Source organism: Leptodactylus fuscus, chromosome 4 (assembly GCF_031893055.1).
Source record: "Leptodactylus fuscus isolate aLepFus1 chromosome 4, aLepFus1.hap2, whole genome shotgun sequence".
Lineage (NCBI taxonomy): Eukaryota > Metazoa > Chordata > Amphibia > Anura > Leptodactylidae > Leptodactylus > Leptodactylus fuscus.
Window position 1 is genome coordinate 169988981 of NC_134268.1, and position 27797 is coordinate 170016777.

General features: G+C 39.5%; 1 protein-coding gene across 1 annotated transcript in view; it reads right to left on the reverse strand.

Annotated features, from left to right (window-relative positions):
• Positions 1-27797, reverse strand: part of RARB (retinoic acid receptor beta) — a 508585-nt gene that overhangs the window by 469238 nt on the left and 11550 nt on the right. The window contains exon 2 of the mRNA XM_075271367.1: positions 24005-24060. The gene's annotated coding sequence lies outside the window, so the exon portion shown is untranslated. The remainder of the gene's footprint in view (positions 1-24004; positions 24061-27797) is intronic.

A 27797-nucleotide genomic window follows, 5' to 3' on the forward strand; every position in this document is an offset into this window, starting at 1 on the left:
AGTATATGCCTCTATTTACAGGCGGCTGCTTCCCCACCTGACACATTTCTGCAGTTAAATAAAATTTGCAAGAAAACTTCACACAACAACAGGTTCTCCTGATTAAACTTTCCTCCTAAGGGATATGGTTATTTAGCCATTATTCCACAAGCAGTTAAATCTCTGGGAAGGAAGGACAGGATTTGCTTTTGATATTAATCTCTCTCAAGATGTCTCTCTCAGCACTTTATGGAGAGCACATAAAGCTGTGGCCAGAGGGAGATTAATACGCGTTGCCTCACGTTGAAAGACAGCAAACAGCGATCATGGAGTAAAATTATCTCCTTCACTATTTAAATTAGACGGATCGCACAAGAAGCAGCTGGATGGCGAGGACTGCCCGCAAATGTTAAATATGAGAAGCACCTTTTAAACGCTAAACACATGAAAAAAAACACTTGACCTGCATACTATAAACGCGTTTTTGTAGAAATCCAAGGCTTATTAATGTACAGTTTGCTAACCGGATGATTGCAACATTATAACACTTATTGGTAACACACTCTTTAAAGGGGTGTTCCAGGTCGAAGAAAATGTGACAAACATAACTAAGTATATTTATATGTGTTTGGATCATTTTTACCATTCCTCATATTTTCAAGCTAATGCGACGCTTTCTGGTTTACACTTCCAGGTTGCAGGTGTTTCAGTGATTTTCCAGGCAGCCCCTCCCAGCATTTGGCCACAGTTCCTCCTAGCAGTTTTTCATTAAAGGGGTTGTCTGGGATAAATTAAAATTTCACTCGTAAGTCAAACCCTCTTCCCCCACCTAACTTCTAATATACTCCCATATTTAAAAAAAAAAAAAAAAAAAGTATATTTACCCATATCCCTGACCGCCTTAGGCACATTTTCTGATTTCCTGGTGACGTTCAGTTTTGGTGTTTCCAGAAATGGGAGGCCACAGCTCTTCTCTCTGCCTCTACACCCCTTCCCCCTCCCCCCCCCCCTTATACTCACCAACGATGGCTTCTTCTTCTGCTGGCTGTTGTTTCCTTCACAAGGGAGCCACCCAATAGAATGCTGCCAGAAGCAAAAAGAAGCAGTGTTCTATCGCGCATGCATGGCTTGTGTCTGCTTTCTATTGCGCCTGATGACAGTTCCAGAAGTGAAGAGGCAGAAGAGGGGACAGCGGCACCCCAAAGTCATCTCTAGGACGAGAAGACAGGTAAGTATGATGGTGTGGGGAGGGGGGTTGAGGGACTGAATTAGGTAGCTAGGTAGGGCTTGTAGTCTGCTGGCCAGCTCAGGAAATGGTGGGGGAGGCAGGAAGTAAGAGGAGGGATTTGAGTGAGCTGCAATGCATCATGGTATTTGTAGGCTAAGACAGCAGGAAGGTACCTATGTAAACAAATACACAGGACACCATGAGCTCCATGAGCAAGCCAGAAATCACTCAAAACACTGCTAAAGATAATTGGGTGAACTTATTAGCCCATTGATAGCACTAACAGATCTTTTTAAAAGATTTTTTTTTCCCAGAAAACCCCTTTAATGTCCAGTACACCCTCTGATGATGTGAAAGACTCCATATTTTGCTATTTGCACACATTTGGGTATGTGTACATACATATCTCCTTGTGTGTTTGTGTGTATATATATATATTTAATATATATATATATATATATATATATATATATATATATATATACCCCTATACACAACACATTTATCTGCATATATGTTTTCTAAATACATAAATGTCTTATATATAAAATATAAGAAATTGCATTTGCAACTGTATATTGACTGAGAATTGCAAAGAATTAACACACAATCTGGTCCTATGATAAACCACAATTCCCAGTAAGGCTGTGAATTTTTGCTAAACTAACTATAAGAAAACCACATGCATTTTTATACTTACTAAACTTTCCACTCTACAATCTATTCTGAGTGGCCAGGCTCGATCAGTTTAGACGCTACAGCAATGCCTCTAGTCTGTGCCAGCCCCTACATTGGCTGCCTATTCATCACATAATACAATATAAAGTTATCACCCTCATCCACAAGGCTCTCCATAATGCTGCACCTTTCTGCATCTCCTCCCTCATCTCTGTCTAATGCCCAACCCCTGCTCTCCGTTCACTCAATGACCTAGGACTAACATTCCCTATTATCAGAACCTCCCACTCCCATATCCAAGACTTCTCCCGAGTTGCACCACTTCTCTGGAATGCTCTATCCCAGACAATCAGATTAACTCCCAATTGCTACAGCTTCAAGTGCAAACTAAAGACACATCTTTTCAGTCAGGTCTATCACAATTGTTAATCTAAAACCTTCCGCAGATAGAATCCCTAAAACGAACCCTCCTCTGGTTATACTCCTGCATTACCCCACAGGATATGATGCCGTTTCAGACTGTAACTTTGTATGTCAAGGCACCATCTGCACATAAAAGGACAATGACTTACTTTTGTAAAGTGCTGTGCAATATGTTGACGCTATATAAATAAAATATATTATTATTAATTATAAAATGTAACATACATTTTTCACAAGTACATGCAGTTTTCCAATTGTGGGGAAAAAAAGCAGTGTGAACACAGCCTGAGCACGACCCTGCATGATAGTGATGATCAAGCATTCACATTTATTGCACGTTACTCATCTCCTTCATTCACCTTATGCGTCCACTTTAGGGTAACAATGCACTCAACGATCACTGATGCAAATTAAAGGTTCTCAATTTGCATCAGTTCTGACAGTTTTGCAGTCCATTGTTTTGATCCTAGGATGGGTTAAAGCAACAGTATGAATGTGAAACAGCATGTGAAAGAATCCTTGTTGTTTTAAACCAAAACTGCCACAAGGATCATTATTAGGCTAAAGCTCCACGTAGCGGAAATGCAGTTTGGGGGGGGGGGGGGGGGGGGTTGCAGATATTCTTGCAGTTTTTTGAGCCACAGCCAGGAGTGGATTAAGCAGAAAGTAGAAGCATAAGAGCTTCCTATAGAGTTCCCATTCCTTTTGTAGACATTCTTGGCTTTGGCTCAAACAACCGCAACAAAATCTGCAACAAAAAACATCTGTGTTTACGCAACATGGGGCCTCAGTCTTAAAGAGAGTATATCAATTATGATTTAAGTTTAGTAAATCATTTTTTAATCATGCGTCTACAACAGGGTTACCCATTTTGCCATTTCCTAAACTTATAGTCAAACAAAACTATGTGTAGAAATCCATGAACTTGTTATGGAACAGTCTGTAAGGTGTTGTGGGTTTTGTAAATGTTAAAGGGGTATTCCCATCTCAAGGATTCTATCTATATTCGTAGCTTATGTAAATTGAAGACTTTTCCTAAATATATTGCATTTGCAATACTGCTCTATTTTCCTGCTATGTAAAATTATACCTCCCATTGTTTACACAGCGTTTCCATAGCGCTGGAATTGTGTAATAGAACAAGTCACTCACTGCTCTTGCTGGCAGGACAATCAGTTCAGCTAATTGCAGTTTGTTGATAAAGCCAGGTCTGTTATCTCTCTATGTAAACACACAGATAACACTGAGTCCCTTCTATGCAAGCATGTGCATATTATCTGATCTGCATAAATATTGTGATACTTCATAGTGTCCTGTTCAGCAAGCTGGGAGGGGCAGAATACAGAAAGTAAGAAGAAGAGACAGCAGGCAAAGCTGTGGAAACCGGGGGATGGGAAACCCCTTGAAAGATTAGTTTTGTACATTCTGTGTAAATGAAAAGAAGGTACTGTGTGTTTCAGTGAAACTTTTAAGGGCTAAAATGTCTTTTGAATAAAAAGAATGTATTAGGGTGCATTCAGACTACGTAACGCCGGGCGTGTATGAGAGCCGTACACGCCGGCATTACGGCAGACTGCCGAACACTTCCCATTCACTTCAATGGGAGCGCTCGGAAATGCCGCTGTTACGAGCGCTCCCATTGAAGTGAATGGGAAGTGTTCGGCAGTCTGCCGTAATGCCGGCGTGTACGGCTCTCATACACGCCCGGCGTTACGTAGTCTGAATGCACCCTTACTAAGAAAAGCATACTATGTGGACTGGAAACAAGTTATCTTTAGCAGGGTTCTCTACAACAGGGAAATACTACTATAGTGTGCCAAATACACATAATACCCTCAACAGTGGCAACCAAATACCATATTGCAGCACACAAAATCCCCATAGGAACATCAAATACCACACTGAAGCACAAAATACCTCCCCCAGCAGCACCGAACCCCACTGTCCTGCAGAAAATACCTGCCTGAAGATCCAAATACCACAGTGCAATAGAAAATACTTATCCAATATGCCAAACGCCACATATCACTCTAGCATTCCTAAACATATAACACAGTGGAGGGCAAAATACCTCTACAGAATTGCCAAACACCACAGTACAACATTACTGGTAGCAGCATTTTCTCCACTCTTCTTTCTCCTAATGGCAGACACAGTTTTATACTTAAAAAAAAAGTCCAAAGAAAACAACGCTCAACCTTGCAAAATCAACTAGGAATGGTATGTTGTAGTGGTAAGGGCTGCACGGAAACCTTCGACTGAAAAGTGAATTGCAATGATGAAACCGGTATAAAATCCAGCACGCCCAAAAACCAGTTGAATAAAATAAAATGTAACTTTTACTTCATATAAGTTAAAAAAGACAAAAAATTTTTATCATACAACATGGATCCAGAGAAGACAAAAACAGTTTTATACTTTCCACCTCTAGCTCACAGGCAGCAGCATTCTCCCCAAATAAAACCTTCCAAATTTGCATGAAATCATTCCTGACTTCCACATTTTGTATACTGTCTTGAGCATCCTCATAACAGAGATAAGTGAAGAGATGAGCCTCCTACCTCAGGTAGTAGTTTATGAAGCCTCGGCCTGCAGCTTAGCGCATTCAGCCTGCTGATTCAGGCTCAGTGAAGGACCTGTAGACTCTTAGTCATCAGAAGGTCCTTCAGCCTTACTAACCAGAGACTGCACTGATAATACAGGCTGGCATGCTCGGTGCGATTTCTGCTTTAGCTGACATTGTTACAGACCAGCGTATCATCAGCCACTGAGACCCACCACACAGTTTGAGAAGCTCAGCTTCTAATAAATCGTAACAGGCAGTCTGATGGATCAATCTGGGTTTGCCAACACTATTATCACTCAACATTACTGCCCGATCGTTGTTCGCTATTGTTCATTGTTGAATGGGCATAAATCACAAACACATTCCGAAGTCTTGGAAAACCCTTTTTCATTTCAAAGTTTATTTTCAACAGAAATTAGCAAAGATAAAACAGGACTGTACAAAATTCATACCAAGCACAGACATTGTTCCCAGGTAAAACCTCAGGATCCAGAAACCAGAGCGGCATCTTCAAGGTAGAGGGAGAAGGAGGAAAAAAGGTGGAAGAGGGACAAAGAAGAGCAAGGAGGGAAGGATGAGAAGAAGAGAAAGTAGAGGGAAGTAGAATGAATATCTTAGTGAGTAAGATGTTGGAAAATCTTCTTAGCACAATAGGCTGAACTCCATATTGGTTTTGGAATGTGATGACAACAAGCTTAAAAACAGTAAGTGTGATGGTTAGGTGTCTATGTATGTTTTGCCAGACAATTTATCAGTATTCAGTTTTGAACGCAAAAAAGTATCTACTCTGAAATATATACTGGTTTTAGGCTTAAGTTTTGGCTTACAGTTTTTCCTCTGATGTTTTTCTTTGTAAAGTAGTGTGAGTGGGAAAGGGGGGGGGGTATTTATTTTTTTAAATGTTCCTTTTTTTGCACCAATTTATCTGAATGAGTAATACGTTGTGGTTTCACTTTTCAATTCAATGTTGGATTTAGGGTCCATTAAATATTTTAGCATCCATTTGGCAGATACCTTATAATGGATGCAAAAAACAGTTGCCAATAGTACATAGAAATGGATGACTATGCATTTGCATAGTTTTAACAATAAAGAAAAACAAAACATCCATTTTTGGGGAGGATTTGGCAGAAAAAAAAACAATGGTAGACTACCTTATAGACTACCTTATAGTGTCCTTCACTGCTCAAAAGATCTCATTTGCAAATTGACAAAAACAGAGCTATCCCTGTAACAGAGGCACCGATTTACAATGGGAGCTATGCTGATAAGTGAATGTAGCCTAAGGGTTAGTTCACACGTTCACAGTCCGCGCGGGTTTTGACACAGAGAGAGACGCGGCGAGCCTTGTCTCTCTCTGGTCAAAACCCGCCTGCCGCAACCATCGCGGTTGCGGCTTTCCCCTCCTATGTCAGCTCAAATGAACGAGCCGACATAGGAGCACATGTCGCTTCTTTTCTCCGCTAGCAGCAGCCTGCCACTAACGGAAAAAATAAGCCCGGCAGTTTGCATAGACCACCATTGTAAAGGGGCAGATTTTGAAGCGAAATCCGCTGTCAAAATCCGCCCCTTTGCCCATGTGTGAACGAGCCCTAAGGCCAGAGTCACAAGTGCGTTGGAGTCTCTGTAGGACACTCTGCTGCAGAGTCTGCCTAACATCGGCAGAGAGAATAGTCTTGTAAGGAGGACCCCCATTATAATCTATCGAGCCTGCAGTTAATCGCTTTTTTAAGCGGACAGGCTTTCAATCTTTCAGGTCCTCATGAGAACCCAAACAACAGAAATCCGAACACTAGTGTGTCCGAGTGTCACTCAGTAAGCCAACTGATCTTATGAATCAACTAGAGGAGCCAAATATTGTAAAATGCTCAACAATAACTTTATTTATAGTGCCAACTTGTTCCGCAGCAATTCAAAAATCAGAAGAAGAAATGCAGGTTCACGTTACCATGGCTGCAATAGAAATGGGAAAACAAAAAGTTGCAACAACACTCCGCCAGCACTAAAAGCATTATTGATAATACTTACGGTGTAGAAAAAAACATGAAAATGAGGTTCTTGGTCTACATTCTGATCGAACGGCAAGAGCATTGTGAAATGGGCTAAAACGTGAATAAAAGCAAATTTCTCTCACAAAAGTCAATATTTAATATAATAAAAATATCAAGTATGGAGCAGGAGAATATGACAGATCTTATATATTTAATGTACATGACCTTGGTAAGGGTATTATGCCATAGACCAGTGACCAGACATTAAGATAAGTCATTGTTAATTTATTAAATACTTCTATGTTGTAATATATTTTATTAATATTTTTACCGTATTAAGCGGTTCTTTACACCACATGCTTGACATTCAATATTAATATGCATATGCAGAACACTCACCTTCTGTAGATAGACAGGAACTACACCATAGTGTTTTTGTGTATTTGTATGGCTTAATATAGAGTAAACTGCATTGTGCATGGCCATGTGTGCAGTAAGCAGTAAAGGACATCAAAGAAAAACATTAAACAGATTTCTTCACAAAAAATTAGTAAGCAATTAGAATGCTTCAGGCAATATTAAACTAAACTTCCTAATAAAAACAGGGACACATTTGATGATCCTAATTAGGAGACAAGAATGTTGCGCCATATGCTTACCCTGCACTAACACTTGCTCAGAATTGGCTGAACAGAATATGTTGCTTTTAAACATTTATTCAATAAAATGATCATTGTAAACCTATTAACTACATAAAGCTAATACTAAGAAGAATAAATTGATTTACTTGATTTCCGATATGGATGGAAACCAATATTAGTTAGGTGATGGGATAGAGATGTGCGACACTAGACAGGTGTGGAGAGGAAGTTGGCCATTTTTGTTGCGCCCACTAACACAGGTAGGATATGTTCACATGGTATACTGTAGATGAATTGAATGTTTGATTCTTTTGAGCAGTTTTAATTTTTGCCACATTTTTGGCTACATTCCCGGGGGCAACACGGTGGCTCAGTGGTTAGCACTGCAGCCTTGCAGCGCTGGAGTCCTGGAGTTCGAATCCCACCAGGAACAACATCTGCAAGGAGTTTGTATGTTCTCCCCGTGTTTGCGTGGATTTCCTCCCATTCTACAAAGACATACTGATAGGGAAAAAAAAATAAGTACATTGTGATCTCTAAATGGGGCTCACAATCTACATAAAAAAAAAAAAAAATTTGGCTACATTCCTGATTGCTTCCCACTGGTATAGTGTATAATACACACAAAAGAATTGACATGTCACTATTCTTTATATATATACATCACCACTGCAGTCAGTCATGGCTGTCACAGTGACCTGCTACAGACAGTTACTAGCTGCAGCTATGACTAGAGATGAGCGAATTAAAGCTGATGAAGTGGAATTTGAATCAAATTTCAGGTAATATTCGATTCGCATTGAATTTTGATTTCCTCACATTTCGTGGTAACAGATCGCTTTTTTTTCATAAAATGGCTGCTGCAATTTAGGGCAAGGGGCAAGGAACTCTGGGAACACAAGATCACCCACAATGGCATGGGTGCAGCCAATCAGCAGCCAACTAGCCCTTTAACCCTTTCGCGACCGCCCACAGTATTGGGAGTTAGCTGTAACTGACAGTTAACACCCTGCTCCATAACCCAGATTGGAGCACAACTCCGATCACAGGTTTCTAACCCCTTGGATGCCGCAGTCAAACATGACCACAGCATCCAATGGAATCCGCCATGCTAAATGTCCCCCTTGGCAACCCCCATGGCGAGATCAGACGGTGCCGATATGCATCTTTTGCAGCTTGGCGTCTGACCAGTGACCCTAGGCTGCTAGTAGCCCCCAGTACCTGGTAGATCCTGCCCAGAAGTGTGGAAGTCAGCCAGTGTGTCTGCATAGGCTGACTTCCCCTAAAGACTGTAATACACGTGCATTGCCGTCTATAGTGTTGAACCAGTGATCAGAGCATCACTGGTTCAGGTTCCCTAGTGGGACATCATTAAAAACCACTGCAAGGCACCGTGTTCTACACTGTTATACAGGATCTCTGCAGCCAGGAAATTGCAGTTTTTTAACGTGATTTGGCGCAAATTAATTTGGATCGAATTGGAAAATTCAGTGGAGTTGCCCTTGTGACAAAACATCATTGTTGGACCAAGAGAACAGAATAAGCATGGGACCAAGCAATAGCAGTAACAGAGCAACGGAGAACACATACGTTGAGTATCGCTTTCTTTTATTTTTATACAGAAAGGCTTTAGTCCATATAATTTTATTTGCCTGGAAAAGCCCTTTAATAACATTCTAACATGGCCTTGTTTGTCTAGTAAGATTTACTATGAGAGAGAAAAGGAAGTTATAAAACTCCACATTCCCGATTATAGCCTCAAACGCACAAAAAGAAAAAAAAAAAAAAAACTACTACAAGTTTGCTTTCATTTTTCAGCAAAGCAAAATTAATCTTTGGAGGCACAAAAAATGGTAAAATTCTGTAGGAAATGTATCTTCATTGTTATCAAACAGTTCCTAATGAATCCATATTTTATAACACTACAGAAATTGAGAGCGTCCCATCCATCATCAGCGACCCTTTCATGTGTTTAATGTTTTATCTTGTTTTTCATTGCTTGCTTTCACGGGCTCATTAACACATTTATGAAGCAAGTGTTGACACGCCATATCTTCAGGTGTCTAATGAGGGGATGACTTTGATAAATAGGAGTTTGTCTACCATTTCATTAATTGTTCTATCATCATTTTCCTCATTAACATTGGGGTATCTTTCCGAGTGTAGTCAGCTGCTGTGCTCCAGTCCGACAATATCTTTCCTACCATTTCTAAACAATGAATATTCTTTCCCAGGTTATTGCATGGGCTGATATATTTTTACCACTTACCTCCAAGCTCTTTCATAAATTTACTCTGCATTTCTTCTCATATTTTGTAGTAAAGCGGCAATGAATTTTTCAAAGCTTTGAAAAGTCACCCATGCTTAATGCAAATGGATCTGTCATCTCCACATGTTAATTATGGCAACCGAACTCTTGCCAACATCACTGCTGTCATCTTGGCAGGTGTACTCCACTGTTGATAACACCTCTCATTGTATTACCATCCTACCTTCATGTGTCTCTCTCGTATTTGCAGACTGTCTTTGTGCGGCAGAGAAACCTGGTACGCTTCATTCAGCCAATACCTTGCACAAATGGCACTCTCTAATTGTCGGAGAAGCAATGCAATTGTACAGGGGAATGTTGTTCGCTACGAGGAACTCGAGAAGTGGTTGACATATGGTCCTTAATGAGGCAAATAAGATATGGGGAAGTAACAAATGTCAATGAAAATGAAAGCGATTGGCAGCTGATGAGAGCGAGAATTCATCAACATATTATTCCCATTTGGGATCGGAGCTTATGGCCCATTTTGACATTGTGCAAGATGAAGGTTCTGATTCCTTGACTATTAATGTCAGATGCCAGGAAGCTAATGACAAGCAAAATGCACTTTCAGTCACTTTTGATGCTTTTTGGGCTTGAGGTTTGATTGAAAGATCCAATGTGCCATATCATATTGTCTTGTCAAATGATTGTAACAAAAGGAAAGATGTGCCACTAGCAGATAGATGCAAGCTCTGACAGACGGCAAAGCTGCGATAAATTATACCCATGTAATATAGTGGCCTAGGCTCTCTGAGCTTAGATACCTAAATATTTCTGAGTATCTCTGATTTGGAGCACAGTATGGTAAGGAAGTGCATTTTATGTAATTTCCTTGTATGCTGCTATTAGACAAATTACTCCTGATAATCCAAAAGCAGACTCCAATGGTCTATAGGCCGCATATAGCATTACAAAAATTAGACAAATATGTACTTTTATGGGAAAAGATTCTGTATAGCTTTCATTTATTGAACAGAATAGGAGTCCATTGGACGGTTCATAACCCTGCTTATACTAGTGTGCACACAGACAGCTGTCAGTCACTGAGTACAACAACCCCTTGGACTCCTTGGCTCAAAATGAGCAAAGTTCTGCACAATCTTTTCCAATTATACCATATTCTAAGGTCTACATTGCTACATGTTGCCTGGATTGCATTTTTAATAGGACTGGTCCCATTTAAGAATCTTTCTTTTCTATGTTCTAGTTGTAATTGACCCCTGAAGATCAGTTCTCTAGATTTCAACACATATTCCACATACAGTATCCAAATAACTGGCATGACAAAGAATCTGTATACCAGAGCTTAAAGGTTTACTTTAGGACAAGACTATAATCAGTGACTGCAGTTTAGTGACACAGATTTTTAGGATGCTGCTTTTACTCTCCCCCATACTTTACACTGCAGAGGTGACTGTTCTGGTTGGAGTACTGTATAACAGAAAGGCTAAGTTCACACTAATGCTTGGTTTGCGTCTTTCAGGTCCGCATAGGAACCCAAAGGACGGAACCTTTGTTTGCCTTTAAAAAAAGCTATTACCTGTGTATACCCGTTGACCTCATAGACTATAATGGGGTCCGCCGGTTCTCTGACAATTTCATACGGAAATCAGCAGAGAGAAAGGTCCTGCCCAATTTAAGCAGAATCTCGGGCGGATTTGCCTGAACCTAGCATAAGTTTTATATATTAGCAAATCCATCACAAGCTCTTCGATAAGTCATACCAAGTTTCCATGGACAAATTGAAGAAAAACAATAACAAGGTGATTAGAAACTTGCTGTGCCTAAGTTTAGAGAGCCTGTTAAAGTCCTTATTTTAGGACCACTAAAAAGTCAAAGACTACTGTATTCTAGCCATTCCTGTATGACAACAAGGAAAGAATAGTGACAAATGTCAAGCAATGCAAACCAGTGAATACTGGAAGAATAAGATTATCAGGATATGCTGTATCAAGAATATTATAATATGAATATTATTACCCAATAAAGTATAAGTATTTTGTTCGGTTGTTTACATTTTCACTGCAGGAGACACCTGGTCTACATCAAATGCAAGAGAAACATTATTACAATAGAAGATAACACCACCAACCCATTATTGCATCTACTACTGACAAAAGGTAATGCCACAGTTTATCTGCTCCCGCTTCCTGCAGAAAGAATGTGTAGAAAACTCTCCCACAGTCGTCACTGATTCGGCTCCATTGCATTGCTGACTAAGGACATGACTATGCTGTAAAACATATCACCAAATGCTATAAACAGAGAGGAGAGAAGCTCAGACAAGATGGCAGCCCCCATAATCACGTACAGAAAGTAGAATAAAAAGAAAAACTACAAATTACAAAATAGAACCAGGAAAGTTACATATTAAATGGTTTTAATACATAAAAACATGATAAATTCTTTTAAGGGAATTGATAGAGGAGCAATTCCCCAGTAGCTGCTGGTGAACTCTGGGGGAGGGGCACGACAAGAAAGTGAGCCCTAAGCTGATCCCCCGCTGCCCCTGCCTACTTGCTTCACTTCCCTAGGTAGCAGATGACAATTGGTCGACAAAGCCCTATCTAGATATACTTGATGACACAGAACACAGACAAAACAAAAAAACAACAAAGGGAGGTTAGATAGTCAAGGGGTCGGTAACAGTCAAACGAGGTACAAAATCGTGATCCAAGAGAATAATCAAAAGTAAAGCCAGAAGTCAAGAATAAGAATACAGGTAAGAAAATTGCAAGAGTAAATAACCAGCACGAAAAGGCAATAGCAAGCACCAATGTGAATGTGAGCAAACAATAAATAGGGAGGAAGAACCCACCCCAGACTGGATAGGAAGATAGGCTGTCAATCACACAGGTAAGGCTAAAATTAACTATTAGGGTAAGTTCACATGACGACTTTTGGTCCGGAACCGGAGGCTGTCTCTGTGTCCGGACCAAAAACCGGATAGCTGCGACTGAAAGCCAGTGCACTGCACCAGTATCCAGCCGTGCAATGAATGGGCCTAGTCCGTAGGAGGGGAGTGACTTCAGGCCAAATCGCAAAGGCCATCTCGCTTCTTTTTTCCGGGAGCAGGAAGAAATTGATTTCAATGGGAGCCGTCTTTTTGGTCAGGATTTTAAGGCGGATACGACCTCAAAATCCTGACCAAAAATCTCAGTGTGAACTTACCTTTAGAGGGGCAGAAGGAAACCAAGGTGAAGGAGATAGGTGTGGTGGAAAATCAATTACCAAGATGAGGGAATAGGACAGTGTTCAGACAATGCAAGAAGAACACAAAGGAAGAAATCACAGCCGGACACGTTTCCTGTGCCACAGCATGCGCCTTAAGATGGCGCCAAAACCCGGAGGGGCGAGGATGTTGCAATTCCTTTTTAAGTTCTGTTCCATAGTGTAGGCAAGTGTCAGGTTAACCTTTACTACTACTGCATTCAGCATTCAAAGTAACCTAGATTACAGCATGTAAACCACAACCTGTCGTCATTCCGCATGGTTCTAGCGGTCAGTGGTTAGATGGCATACAAATACCCTTTGCATATCCAATATTCTAAGTTATTAAAAAGACAGGCAAACCATTTCATATGCGCAATATGGTAGATTCTCGTCATTTTAGAGGAGACTTGTGTTAGAACTGTTCATTAAAGGAATGAGAGAATTGAGTATAAAATAGAGAAGGCCGAGTGAGGTCATATTTCAAAGAGATGAATATGGTGCACTCCATTATGTTGTAATAAGCCACTCTCTTTCATCCTAAGAATTTAATAGTCTACACTAATTTTCAGGCCAGAGAAGAGAATTTTTACCTTACGGAAAAAAAATGAAATTTAAATTCTGCTTCAAACACTTTGCATTCTCTGCATTATTTGGAGCAGGCTGTATTGATGTTGCTGGCTATTTTTTTTCGACTTAATAAGAAAAACATCCAAATGCTTGTAATATTGCTTCCTTAGCAAAGCACGCTTAATAGATGGAACTTGCTCTGTACATGACACAGAAAACATCAATCAGGCCTGGATTTTATTCCAATTCGTTATGGTTGCTGTCTAAGTGAAAAAATGCTTATGTCGTGAAAATGTCTCGGAAAATATATGCGCACATAATGTATTCACGAGGGGGTCTTATATGAAGAAAAACAAATCTGCCTCCATTGCATCTGCATCTTCACAGGGTAAAATGAAACTAACACTGCCAAATTTCATCATGAATTTCTAAAAATTTCTACACTAGCTTCAGATTTTTTGCACAGGGGTTTAAAAATGTATTTCCAAACCCGGTTAAGAAAATCATCCTTAAATCGAACCTGTCATGCCGAACATGTGACCAATCCGCAGGCAGCTGGAAGAGACGATCAAAATGTAGATTTATTTTTGTGGGGAAAGTTTCAGTATAACTTGTATTTTATTCATGTAAATCTCTGCTCGTTCAATGCTTTTGGAGTCCAATGGCGGTTATATTCAATGGTTTACAGCACTGTATAGGTTTGCATAAAGAAATGGCTGTCGGCACTGCTTAAGACCGCCCACTGGACTCCTAGGCATAGAAAGAGTAGAGATTTACATGAATAAAATACAAGTTATACTGAACCTTTCACTACAAAAATAAATTATTCGTAGGACACCTGCTCTGCGGTAGAAACAGATAGGACCGTACAATCATGATAGAGATATATAGGAGGCTATAGAATACCTAAACTAAACGGATGGTGGTGTGTGTTCTGATATCTCTGCTTTGTTCACCAATAGAGATTGTCATGATCTTGATGCCCTCTATACATAAGTATTGTATGTCACTATTTGACAAACCATAAATTCTCCAACAGAGATTCCTGACTGTAAGAAGAGGTTTCACATGACCTTTGAAATAAGGTGTTCTATTTCCATGCAGCTAGAGATTACCCAGGATCAGAGGGGGTACTATCTTATTTGGGAGAGGCATACAGGGACTTATTAGGCATTCTGCTAAGAATTCCTGATAAAGAATATGCAGACAAGAACTCACTGTTGAATAAGATTAACTTCTAAGATGCTCAGCACCCAGCCCACTCAGTAATATTGTTGTCCCCTGTCCATGGTCCTGTACACTTGATCTAGTACAACCTATGTTTTTTTACAAAGCAATAGATACTATTTAGGGCTGTTATGTCAAAAACTGGAATGGATAATGATATGTATGGCCAGAGGTCAAAGATTAACTTTAGGAAAACACTAAATTCAGTGGCCACTATTTAGGACTGTTGTATCATCCATGTGATTATTGGGCTAGTTCACACGTAGTTATTTGGTCCAGAATTTGACGCGGAATCCACGTCAAAATCTGGGTAAAAAAAATGCCTCCCATTGAATTCAATGGGAGCTGGTCATTTCCTTTTTCCGCGAGCGGTAAAAAAGAAGTAACCTGCCCTATCTTGGCACGTCCGCTTCAAGACGATCCCTATGGACTAGGCCCATTCATTTGGGCCTAGTCTGGAGCAGAAAGCCACGACTGTCGGAATCCGTGACAGTCGCAGCTAGCCACGGCAGGCGCAAATAACTAACCCTAAAAGGGGTAATGTGGGGACAGAACTTGCTTCTAGCGCTACGCTTTGGATGGTAGTTCCCTATAAATTAATAACTAATAAAAGTTTTTTTCCTCTCATCAGTATAGAGCAGGGTACTGGCTAGTTGTGTGAGAAGTCTCAACATGGGTTAGAAGGGGTAATGTCCATAGGAGCCCCTTACAGGTGATCACCTATAGTAAAGATAGTTATTTGCAGAGCTGATCTAGACCTGCTAAGACCCAGCAGCAGTGCTACACCGCGGGCACCCAGCAACCATGGAAGTGCTGGGTAAACAGAAGCAGCAGCTCTATCACTTCTTATAATCTCTACATAGCACTCACTGAGCACTATGTAAAAAGAAGAAGACAGAAACATAAATAAGCACTGAGACCTGACTTGCCCCTGCTAAAGTGTACAAGAGTTACTCCAACAATACCAAAAGACACTGCACATTCAGCATCTGCACCACCAGTAAGTTAAGTCACTAAAGTGTTAAAGTCAAGACAGGATTTTGCACAGAGAGACAAAACTAAAGGTATATTTGTTGGAAATTTGAAAATGATCACACATTTGTAAGATTTACCAGAAACACCATTCTAAAATGTAAAGATGTAACTATGAAAATCAGAAAATTCAAGTTCCTTATCCCTTAGAGGTGGTTACAGACTACTTCTCCAACCCACTCTGAATGGGTGGCCAGAGTAAATCAAGTGTGTAGATTTGAAGAGATTTCGAGCTGGGCCTCGGGCAAACATGCCACTTTCCTCAAGACCCGCTCTCCCTGGATTAAGTTTGCAAAACTCAACTAAATGGCGTAACACTGTTATAGAGGTTTCTTTTACCCCTTCTCTCTTCCCCTCCCTTCTACCTCTCCCTTTCTAGTCCCTCCCCCCTCACCCCTCCCTTCTTCCCCCCTCATTCTCCTCCGTTCCTAAATAAAATGTTTTAAAAATGTGCTGGCTCAGTTTGGATGTCGCCATTGTGCGACTCCTCCATCATTGCTGTAGGTTATGTGTTTCTCTTTGCTGTTTGCCAATTATTAAATAGAGTTGATAAAAAAAAAAAAGAAAATCATAAAATTCTATATTCTTTCTGATGTTTTCAGCAGCTAATTTGTCAGCTTTGATGTACAGACTGTGACAGTGTAAAACAAGTCATCTCATATTAATACTGGAGCACTGGAAATTCAAAGGTGTTTTCCCATTTCAGGGTTTCACCTGCTCTCCTCTCTCCTCTCCATTTCACTTCCTAGTTCGAGTAAGTATTTGATGGGTGAGCTTAGACCATGTGATGTACAGGTCAACCCAGCAGACTACTTGAACACTGCTTGTTCCAAACTGCAAGTTATGTCTCAATTTACATACATAGATAACAGAGTCATTGATCAAGGCACTGCCCTAGCCCAGATCAGGGCCCAGCTGCTAAGTGCAGTTTACAAAGCTGACAGGAGGCACCATAACCTTTCAATCATAGTGCAAAGGAGGGAAAAAGAGTTAGCTAGGAACAAGGACTGTCACCAGCCCAACCACTGCTACTAGGAGAGGTGGTCTGAAACCTAGGCAATGAGCTTTAAATGCTGAGGATACATATTCAGTAATATCTGACAAATTGTGCAAGACAGATAAAAGCAAGGTGTTTGATAAAACACTTTAGTCGGCTTAAGCGACAAGTTTAAATATGATCCTGGATATGGTAATAACCCTTTAATGACAACTCTCTATACTGCTAGAGTTCTGGGAAATGTAAGATATACACAAAATGAAAGCAAAAAAAAAAAAAAAAAAAACCTTCTGTTTACATGCACTCTCCCTTGGGGAGTGGTTGTACGATCTTTTTAAGAAGCATATACTATTCTACTGACATTTTATTAACAACTAACTCTCCTTCACTGAAGCTATCCCCCACAATCTGCTCTCTTTATACAGACAAGAAGGAAGTGTGTATCTCCAATATAGCTGCATCATGCAAATGTTTACAGCTATTAAAAATTCAAGGCCTACCCTAAAATAGACCATCAGTTTTAGATTGGCGGGAGTCTAACTGTTAGGACCTCTGCAGATCAGCTGATTCCCAGACCTTGTTTTCATTCCAGGTGATGCTCTGGTCACTTTCCCTACTATTATTAGAAGCGGTTATGGATATTGCAGCAGTGTCTCATAAATGGGTACAACATAAAAACACATTTTTTTTTCTACAGTACAAAAATTCAAAAAACTAAAACAAATTAATTTAGGGAACATGTCCCATGGAAAATGCTTATGAATCTGTAATAGAACAGAAGGAGCAGAGTATATTGATGTATGGCACTCTATAACAAGCATTTTGTTCTTATTTGTGACATCATAAACAAACAAACTGCCATACGTTTGGCACATAAAAGTCTACGGATACTGTTCGGCACATGTCCAGCCTTCTGTAAACTGTATGGAAGGCTATATTGAGGATTTTGCAGAGAGAGATGCATGGATTTAATCACTAAGAGAAGGCGAAGCTTCATACATTTATGAGGTGTCTATATCCAGTGTTCGCTTTCTTATTGCTAAATTACAAATGATAAAATGTTCAATAAAGGTGCACATTTACACATGGACCCAAATTCAATTTAAAACGTAATAAAAAGTCATGAATGTTATTAATTACATTTAATGATAATAACAGCTTGCTTACTGAATTATGGCATTACTTCCCATCAATATAAACAGCACATGTGTGTCATATCACAATTCCAGTCACCACAATGTCGATAGATATTGCCCCTTGGAGACACGTCTGTTTTCCTCTGGTTCAATAACTGCATTTTAATCATGTTAGCGGTCACCGTCCACCATTCCTCCTGCACTATTTTTATCTGAATAAGACTCATAGTGGACAGTAGAGATATACCAGTCACTACGCCGGGATAAACCAATACAGTATGCCATGTTTACCATTAACCTAGCACATAAAATGTTAGTGTTGTAGACCAGGGTTATGACTTGTACTATGTCGGTAGCACTCTGAAAATCAGACTTACCTTTAGAATATGTTGTGACCCCCTTGCTCAGCCAAATAAAAAAATGAAGACAAAAAACCTTTGGAGATAATACAGTATTATGGCATATTTGTCAGTTTAGCATGCCCCCTATGTAAGGACAGCATATTACAAATATAAATCTGTGCTGAAGTCAATGGGAGTTGAGCTGCAGTATCATCTCACAGCCATTATACAGGGAACATGGCTATGCAGTTTATAGTACAGGCAATAGAAGTGTCCCGAAAAGCTGATTTTTGCAGAGGCCACCTGTTCTAATCAGATATCTATGACTATGCTAAGAATAAGCCACAAATAAAAAAGCTATGGCCAAGCCCTTTAAGGACTCCAAATTCAACACAATATTGTAGACTTCCATAGGCTGCAATTCCCAGCACAGCCAGTGGAAAGCTACAAACACACCCGCACACATACATTCATACACACTAACCAGACAGACAGAATCTCACTTTATGATGTCATATCACAGAAGTTTGCTCAACTCATGACACACAAATGTGGATATGTCAGACAAAGAGGAAAGATAAGGACAGATACATCTGTATCTTAAGAAATTCCTCAATAATAGTTATACAGGAAAGTAACTTACAATCATGCTATAAGGCTTTTTAAGCTTTATTTGCTGAAATTGGAAAATTCCTTTTAATGTGATAAAACACACAATAAAGACTCTTCAAAGAAATGCGGCAGAGAATTCTGCGCTACCGTAAGTCCAGTAGAGACCTTATATGTGATAAAAATGCTAAAAGTTCAACTTAGGATACAGTTTGTATGAAGGTCTTTAAACATGTGGGAAAAAAAAAATATTTTAGAAACAAGGACAGAGATGTGCACGTTCCATGGGGACTTGCCCAGTACAAAAATACTAATACTGTTCAAAATATACTGATGCCAGGAGGCATTGGATACAACTGTGGACTTGTTACGTGTCACAATATGCACTTTTATAAGCATATCACTGTCAGGATTAAATAAAAAGACAGAAGTCGCAGCAAAGTCATTGCAGGTTATTAAAGGCAGAAGAAAGCACTTAAAACTGTGTTTAGTTTCTACTGCCAGCATTTCAAGCATGGATGCATTATTCTGCTATTAGCAAAGTAGCTGAAATCTGTGCCAGCTCAGCTCATTCCCTATAACTGATGAGAAACCTTACAAAGTGATCTGTGCCGGGTGATACTTACCTAACATTTCCTCGGTGGGTTCTTAAAGTGCACCTATCAGCTCTCACGTAGAACTTACAAGTATCCGACAAATCATAATTCTTAAACATATTTTCTGTTAACTCTGTGATTTTCTGTCCCTTTGTCAGCCCTCCCAACAAACTATAGAAAAGTGTAATAACGCTTTTAAAAATATCAAAATAAATTTAAAATAAACTTAAAAAAAAAAATAGGGACAAACTATTGAAACAAATTGGGGAAGGGATTCATAAAAACCAGTATACCATATGCTGGAGCTTTATGTCTCTTGTGACAGCGTAAATCGCTAATTTCCACCATTTTACAACAACAAAAAAAGGATAAAATATTAATGGCCTCCCCCAGTGATATTTATCTAAAACAGTTAGAAGTGATGTTTTGGATTGCCTTGCCTCTCCTAATAAATAAGGGAGCGTTCACACTACCGTCTGTGTCCGACAGGTAGTGTCCGCTCCTAGTGTCTGCTCAAAATCTGGCACGGACATTAGGAGTGGACACTAGCTGTGTCCGTGACACTTGTCATTTATTTAAATGGCGATCGGGTGCGTTCTTTTGCACTCTGTGCCCTTCCTTCACTGTCCGCATATAAAGATGTCCGACTTTTCAAGCGGACAGAAAAACCCGACATGTAGGGTTTTTCTGTCCGCTTGAAAAGTCGGACATCTTTACCATTAGCACATCTCCCCGAATTGATGCAACAATGTTGAAAACAGCATGAAAAAGGGAGCACAAATCTTTCAAAATATAGGAATAAAATATGCGTACTATGTGACAGTCCTACTGTTATATTTGTATTGCACATGAAGCAGATGTATTTAAAAAATTCAGAGCTCTGTTCAAAAATTTATTTCCAGACAATGGCAGGTTAAATGGAGACTTTGCCCATGACAGCCATCGTACATCCAAAGATCACCTTTTTCGCCTGCAGCATTGCAACTAATGTAAGTGAGTATGGTCCCACTGTAACTCTAAAGTTACCAAAACTGAGAATTTTAGTTACAAAAAATAATGAGAACTTTTCACTTACATCAGTCACCATGTAGCCATAACGCGGTAAAGGGATGCAATAAGAAATGTCAGTTGGTGTGAATGTAGGGTCCCAACCCTGGACTTGCCAAGAATGCCAAGAGTGTGCAAAGCAATAATCAAAGCAAAAGGTGGCTACTTTGAAGAACCTAGAATATAAGACAGATTTTCAGTTGTCTCACACTTTTTTAATAAGTATATCATTCCACGTGTTAATTGATAGTTTTGATGCCTTCAATGTGAAGGTGGTGGTACAATTATTAATTAGTGGGCACCACTTATAAACAATAGTGTGCCATTATAAATATTGCTACTTTATAAGGGGGTACTATATGGTAAGGGAGCACTATTATTAATAAGGGGCCACTATTGTGTATAAGGGGGCACCTTTATTTACAAGTGGACACTATCTGATAAAGCAGTAATATTATTTGTAAGTAGGAGTATTACTGATGATTACTGAATCATGTATACAAAAAATAGCACATAATGGTTAAGAGCGCCACACTGTAAGTAGTAGATCCTATTCATATGGAACCATAAGTGTAAAATTAAGCAGCTAAGCCACAAATTGCATTTATGTATTTTGTGTTTTCTATCTGACAATTTTGTGATTTTTCACTATCCTCTTTCCTAAAACGTGTCTATTATTGATTAGTAAAAATTGTCACAATTTGTAAACTAAAGAATTGTTACGCTGAGTAAGTCATTCCAGAAAAATTAGAAAATAGAAAACATATACCTCCAAGAGCAATTTTTAAAATAAAAACAAATGGTAAACCAGACATCCCCTACTTATTTTTAAGACACCTGTGTGGTTTCATAGAAGAATGGTTCACTTTACCTACAGGTTCAGCCAAAAGTCAATAATACGTACACCACAATGTATGTAATACGAACAGGCTTGTAAACTTTGCTTGTGAATTGTAAGGTGGTCAAAGAAACATGAGCTACACAATTGGATATAAATAATGTGCTCAGAGCATCAAGAAACACCAAGTCAATCTATAATTCAATCCATTTTATGTGATCCAGAAACACAAAATAGCTGACGTTTATATGAAACTTACTTTATATGTGCTTTGGGACTCTATGTCCTTAAGTAACAGCAAAAGCAGAGGGTCATACACAAAAAGTATATATGCTGTATTCTTAAAAGGGGTAGTCTGATAGAGAATTTGCTATACAATGGGCTGAAAATTGGTAAAAACAAAGAAACAGTCTTCAGAGCTTCTATTCCAACACTGCTGGGTGCCCACTGGTCTCTTAATTCCTCACCCTGTCTTGACACAAAAAGAAGCCAAAAAAATGACACCACTGAGCCCAGCGTTTTCCTAAGTAGGACCAAGAAGTAGAAACTGGCAGGTGACAAGGACAGGGCGGGAGATCAATGAAAAGAGCACTACCTCATTTTAGTCTGGCTAAAAAAATGTTCCTGTTGGACATCCCCTTTAAAAACCACACGCTTCCAAAACAATGAAGCTTTCAGATTTTGGTTGTCACCAGGGACTCATACCATGCAAGTAGTAATAAGCATTATACAACTGCTAGGATCACTACTTTGCAATAAATGGATATTGTGCCATCTATTGCAGGTTTTACCAAAGCTTCTTAATTGAATTATACAATAGTCCACATGGATATAAGATAACTGAAATGCAAGCACAAAAGCAATGCAATAGCACACTGAGCAGACCTTGTAATTGTTCTGACTTCTGACTGAAGCTCTTTTTTTGGCTGCTATTAAACTAAATGCAATTTAGATTCACTGAGACTTCCAGGACCCCCTGCTGAGCGCCTTTATTTGCCTCAGAAGTTTTATTATAACCAATATATTTGACTGCTGCACTAAACATGACCAGCTAAATTTCTCAATTGGGGTCTATCAAGCAATACCAAATAATCATAGATTCCAAGGTATTCCCTGAGATAGTTCCACACTCCACAATGATATACAGCAACGCATCTCATAACCAGAAGTTATACAAAATCTAAATACATAAATAATATTACACTTATTCTACATAGAGAACTGCAGATATTGTACTGGAGGTCTAATGCTCATGTATAAAATAATCACTCGAGTAGGCCTAATCATGAGCAATTAGTATATTGACACATTACTTCTTATTTATTGATTTATTTGGAGGGGGGGTGTAACAGATGTCGGTCTTAGATATGACATGACTGTACTGCAGAATATAGTGCTTTATGTGTTTAGTTTAGCAACATGCCATGGCATAGAAAAAGTGATTGTCTTTAGTAAAAGTTCACAAACTTTCCATAAATCAACAATATAAGCAAATATACAGTAAACTAAGAAACTTTCCAATATACCTTTAAAAAAAACAAAAACAAAACAATGCTTCCTAATTAGTACACTTATTATACACTTTTAATTTAAAGGTAAAGGTTGCGGATTAGTCATCTCTTGGGGTAGACAAGCAGAGAAGTAAATGGCAGTCCATACTCTAACTACACATAAGGATATTAACTAACCTAGTACAGGAGTAATACCTGGCACCAAAAGCAAAGCAATACAGTCTGTACAACCTGATTTGTAGATCAGTGCTCTCCAGGCTCATGGCACCTGTTCTTTCTCCAGGCTGTTCACTCATTAGGCCACATGAAAATGGCCGACTGGACAAGTGCAGTCGGCTCTGTCCAATGAAAAATGGCAGAGCAGACTGAGTATATGCGGGATTTGAATCCCGAACAGAGACTCGGCGGGTGCTGAAGAGAGACATCAGCACAGGTAGAGAGAGGCGGCTGGATCTTCGGAAAAGCGTCTTCTTTGAGCACAGGGAACGCCACCGGTGCTTTCTGAAGACTCATTTGAATAAAGAAGAAAAACAAAAATTCTGCAAAACAGCAGAGCAGAAAAAATAAAGGTAGGAGAAGAATAGCCTTTCTAAAGGCTATTCCGACGTGGTGTTAGTGAAAAATAGGTTTCCCAATTATAGAATTCCTTTAATGAATTCCCTGTTGGCTTTTACATATATGAAGCCATGAATCTTGGTGCACAAATTTGCCACACTGTCACGCCATCTCGTGAGACCAGATGGAATTTTAGCTTCACTGAGTGATCAGGTTCCATGCTTCCCATAAAATGTGTCTGTACATGATGGCATTATGTAGTCACTTGAGGTTACTTGTAAGGTGATTTGAATCATCTCAATACCCCAATAAACTGAGTTTAAAGTAAAAAAAAGTCTGGACCAATTTGATGGAGTCCAATTAATTATGCAGCCTACAAGTCATACAAGTCAGCCAAAAATAGTGATACTCCTTGTGCACACACATGTACGGGACAGCTCACGTTGGGGTACTTCAAATGACAGATACACTTTAACTGTAGGCTACAAGTGCAAAAAAGTACATACAGTGCAGCTTACCAGAAAATCCTTGGTGCAACGTTTCTACAGATGTATCCCCCAAGGTGCATAGAGTCCTGGTGAAAGATTTCAGAAGATGAGGAGTTAATCTGGCATGTGTAAAATTTTAACAATTCTTTATTTAAGCAAATAAGAGGAAATTCAACAGAAACATACTGCGTACACATATCATAAAATGCTGGGGTGTTCCAACTTATATTTATATTATTTAATAGTGCTGCTGAGGGGCCTATAAACATCTTCTCTCCCCAGACAGCGCTTCAGTTTACAGGTCCTGGAGTTGTTTGTGCCAGGTAACCACTACAGCCAATCACAGGCCACACTATTACATAATAAAAATATGAGTTGGAATACCCCTTTAAGACAGGTATACCCCACTTACAGGCCCCAAGGCAATCACATGAAAAACTAGTCAAAAGTTTTTGTTTTTTTTGTTTTTTTAAAGAGAACCTTTCACCATCTCCAACAAGTCCAGTTCTTTACACTGATTCTGGAACAATTCAGAATTTTTCCTCTAGCCCCCACCATTCCTGAACAGTAAATGCTGTTAGTTTTGGTACCTGATATGCTACTTAGACTCTGTACTGTCAGAAGGGTGGTGTCAGGCAGGAACAGACAAGGGGTGTGATTCTGAACACTGACACTGGCTGCCTATCATTGGAGCTCTGAATCCTACCCCCTGTCTGACACCGCTCTTCTAAAATTACAAAGCTGAAATAGCACATCAGGCACCAAAACTAACTGCACTTGTTGCTCGGGAATGGTGTGGACTAGAGAGAAAATTCCAACTGTGATGAAAACAGTGGAACAACATACATTATCAGATGATAAGAACTTGAATTGGAGGAGGTGGTAAAAGGTTTTCTTTCAAAAAACATACATAAAAAACATAATGCAACAATTACAATATATGAAATCAATAGCAGTGAAATGTAAACCTTCAGACCAGAGCTGTCCATAACCAACCTCAATGTGGTACATATTTGGTGAACATCTTTGGTGCAAGAAAGTGCTGCATGCCAAACATGCACCACATTTATATCCGTCTACACCAGAAAACTGGCGTAGCTGAATTGGTAAATCCCCCCACTGTGCAAGGGAAATAAGACCTTTTACTTTGTGAGGGAGTTGATAAACAGGTCTGGTTAACATGACCCTACTTCACAGCCGGAGCTTTGTGCAGTCCGAGAACACTTGCTTTGTTTTACTAGAGACAGTGCATTGCGAAGTTATGGATCGGCACAGACCTAGCAATAAGAATATATTAGTAAACAGTAGTCCGGTTTTCTATGTACTAGTTAAAATAAACCCCTTTGATTTTTATTGTCTCTTTACATTTTTGCCATGAAAATACCTGACTGCACTGTAGCTGCTGTTTCAGTTTTATTCCTACAATAACTGGGGGGAAAAAAAAATCTCAAATAATGTTAACTTTTTTTTTTCCGCAGACATACAATGCAATGATCTCTAAACATAAATGTAAGTTCATTGATTTTCTTTTTTCTTATTACCATGAGATCAAGGTACATTTGTATTCTCAGCTGCCTAAACTGTTTTACAAATGTTCGGTATCAGGCGACTGTTTGGAAATCAATGCTTACTTAATCATTTCTCCCAGCAGAATCTAATTATTCACAATTGATTTCAGCAATGAAAGGTGTATCATTAACAGGAGTCTTATTCCGACACCTCTCACATGAATTATTGAATTTTGAAAACAAAATTAACTGAAGCAATGTCATTACTTAGCGAGTGATGCGGCTCATGATAAAGTGACAGTGACATATTTATATATATGTGGAGGACACAGCAATTAGACACAACGGATTCATCAGCTTGCCAAACATGTGATCAACAAGAGGAGTGGGAATATAAACATCGGAAGACTTCCTCGATCAGCAAAACAGTGACTCCCAAAACTAGTAGTGCCGTGTAGGGGCTACTAACACCATCATAAATATATATTTCATGTGAAAACCTCATGGAGGAATGCCTAAAATTGAATATTCAAATGATACTGCAAGTACAATGGGGTGTGCCAAAGCATCTTAGTGCTCCAGCTAGAATCTCCTAACAGTGCTATCGTTTAAAGGGGTACTTCCATCTCAATGATTCTATCTATACTGGTAGCTTATGTAAATTGAAAACTAAATATATTGCTTTTGCAATGCTGCTTTGTTTTCCTGCTATGTGAAATTATTCCTCCCATTGTTTACACACCATTTCCATAGAACCCGACCTGTGAAATAAGACAGGACAGATGACATCATGACACTCACTGCTCTCTGGGTGGGGGCTGAGCTCTCACTGTTATCTACAGCTCTGTACAGCAGGACAATCAGTTCAGCTAATTGCAGTTTGCTGATAAAGTATATATATATATATATATATATATATATATATATATATATATATATATATATAGCTTTTCTTTGTTTAGAAATGGTGAATCGGGGGCAGTTCGGACTCTGTACTCAAGTTTACGTCTTCTGCCGGCAGAAGATGGAAACCTGTCAGACCGGGTCCAGCCATGAGCACCAGTGAGCGTTTTATGCTCTCCGCAGCGAAACCATTTTTTTTAAAACCGGGCACAGAGTACTGCATGTCCGACTTTGTGTCCGGTTAAAAAATAACGGTTTCGCCGCAGAGAGCATAAAACGCTCACGGCTGGACACTTTTCAAACCCATTCAAATGAATTGGTTTGAAAAATTACTGCAGGTTTCTCTTTCCTTTCGTTTCGGGCAAGAAACGGAAACCTGTATAAACGGAGACCGGTCACAGATGTGAACAAGCCCTTAGCTGTCAATCACAAATAGTAATGCCCCCTGGCTGTAGTTTTGATTTTCTTGTTGTGTTTATATTATACTATGTAGCTGTTTTTCAGCTACATAGTATAGAATATTTATTAATTTTAACACAAAAAATTCCACATACAATCTGTCAATGGAAAAATAAAACCGGTAAGGGGGCAGATGAAGATGGGCAGTAAAAATCAAAAAAATTACTGTGGCAGGAAGGGGTTTAATAATTCAATGAATAAGACACAGTTACTGTAGCCTGCCGTATCAAACTATATTACTGCACACTGTCTTTGCGTGTTTTCTTAAATCTTCAGTGTATTTAAAGTACATGTGGCTAGGCAGGGCTGACATACAACAAACAAGTGAAGATAATATCAAGGGAAGAAGTAAGTCTAACAGACAAGCGCTATCGACTGTGCATTTTTCTTGTGTCTCTTGTTATTCTCTTCTTCGTAAACACTAGATGCAAAGTAGTATTAGGAGACAGAGATACTAAGGGCTAGTTCACACGTGAACTGCCCGCGCGGGTTTTGACACAGAGAGAGACGCGGCGAGCCGCGTCTCTCTCTTGTCAAAAACCCGCCCGCCGCGACCATCGCTGTCGCGGCTTAACCCTCTGCTGTCGGCTCAAATGAATGAGCCGACATAGGAGGGAGCTGCCGGGGGCGGAAGCCGCGCGGCTGAGACTGCGCGGCTTCCGCCTGAAGAAAGGACATGTCCTTTCTTTTCTCCGCTAGCAGCAGCTCGCCGCTAGCGGAGAACAGAAGCCCGGCAGTCTCCATAGACCACCATTATAAGGGGAGGTTTTGGACGCAAAATCCGCTGTCAAAAACCTCCCCTTATACTCACGTGTGAACTAGCCCTAAATGTGTTCTAGCGGTTGATTCAAGTATCTACTTCACATAATGTACTGTCAACAGACACTAAAAAGCTGCTTTAAATCTACCTTGTTTTTAGATATTGAATTGTACAACTACATTGCTTCAGTCTA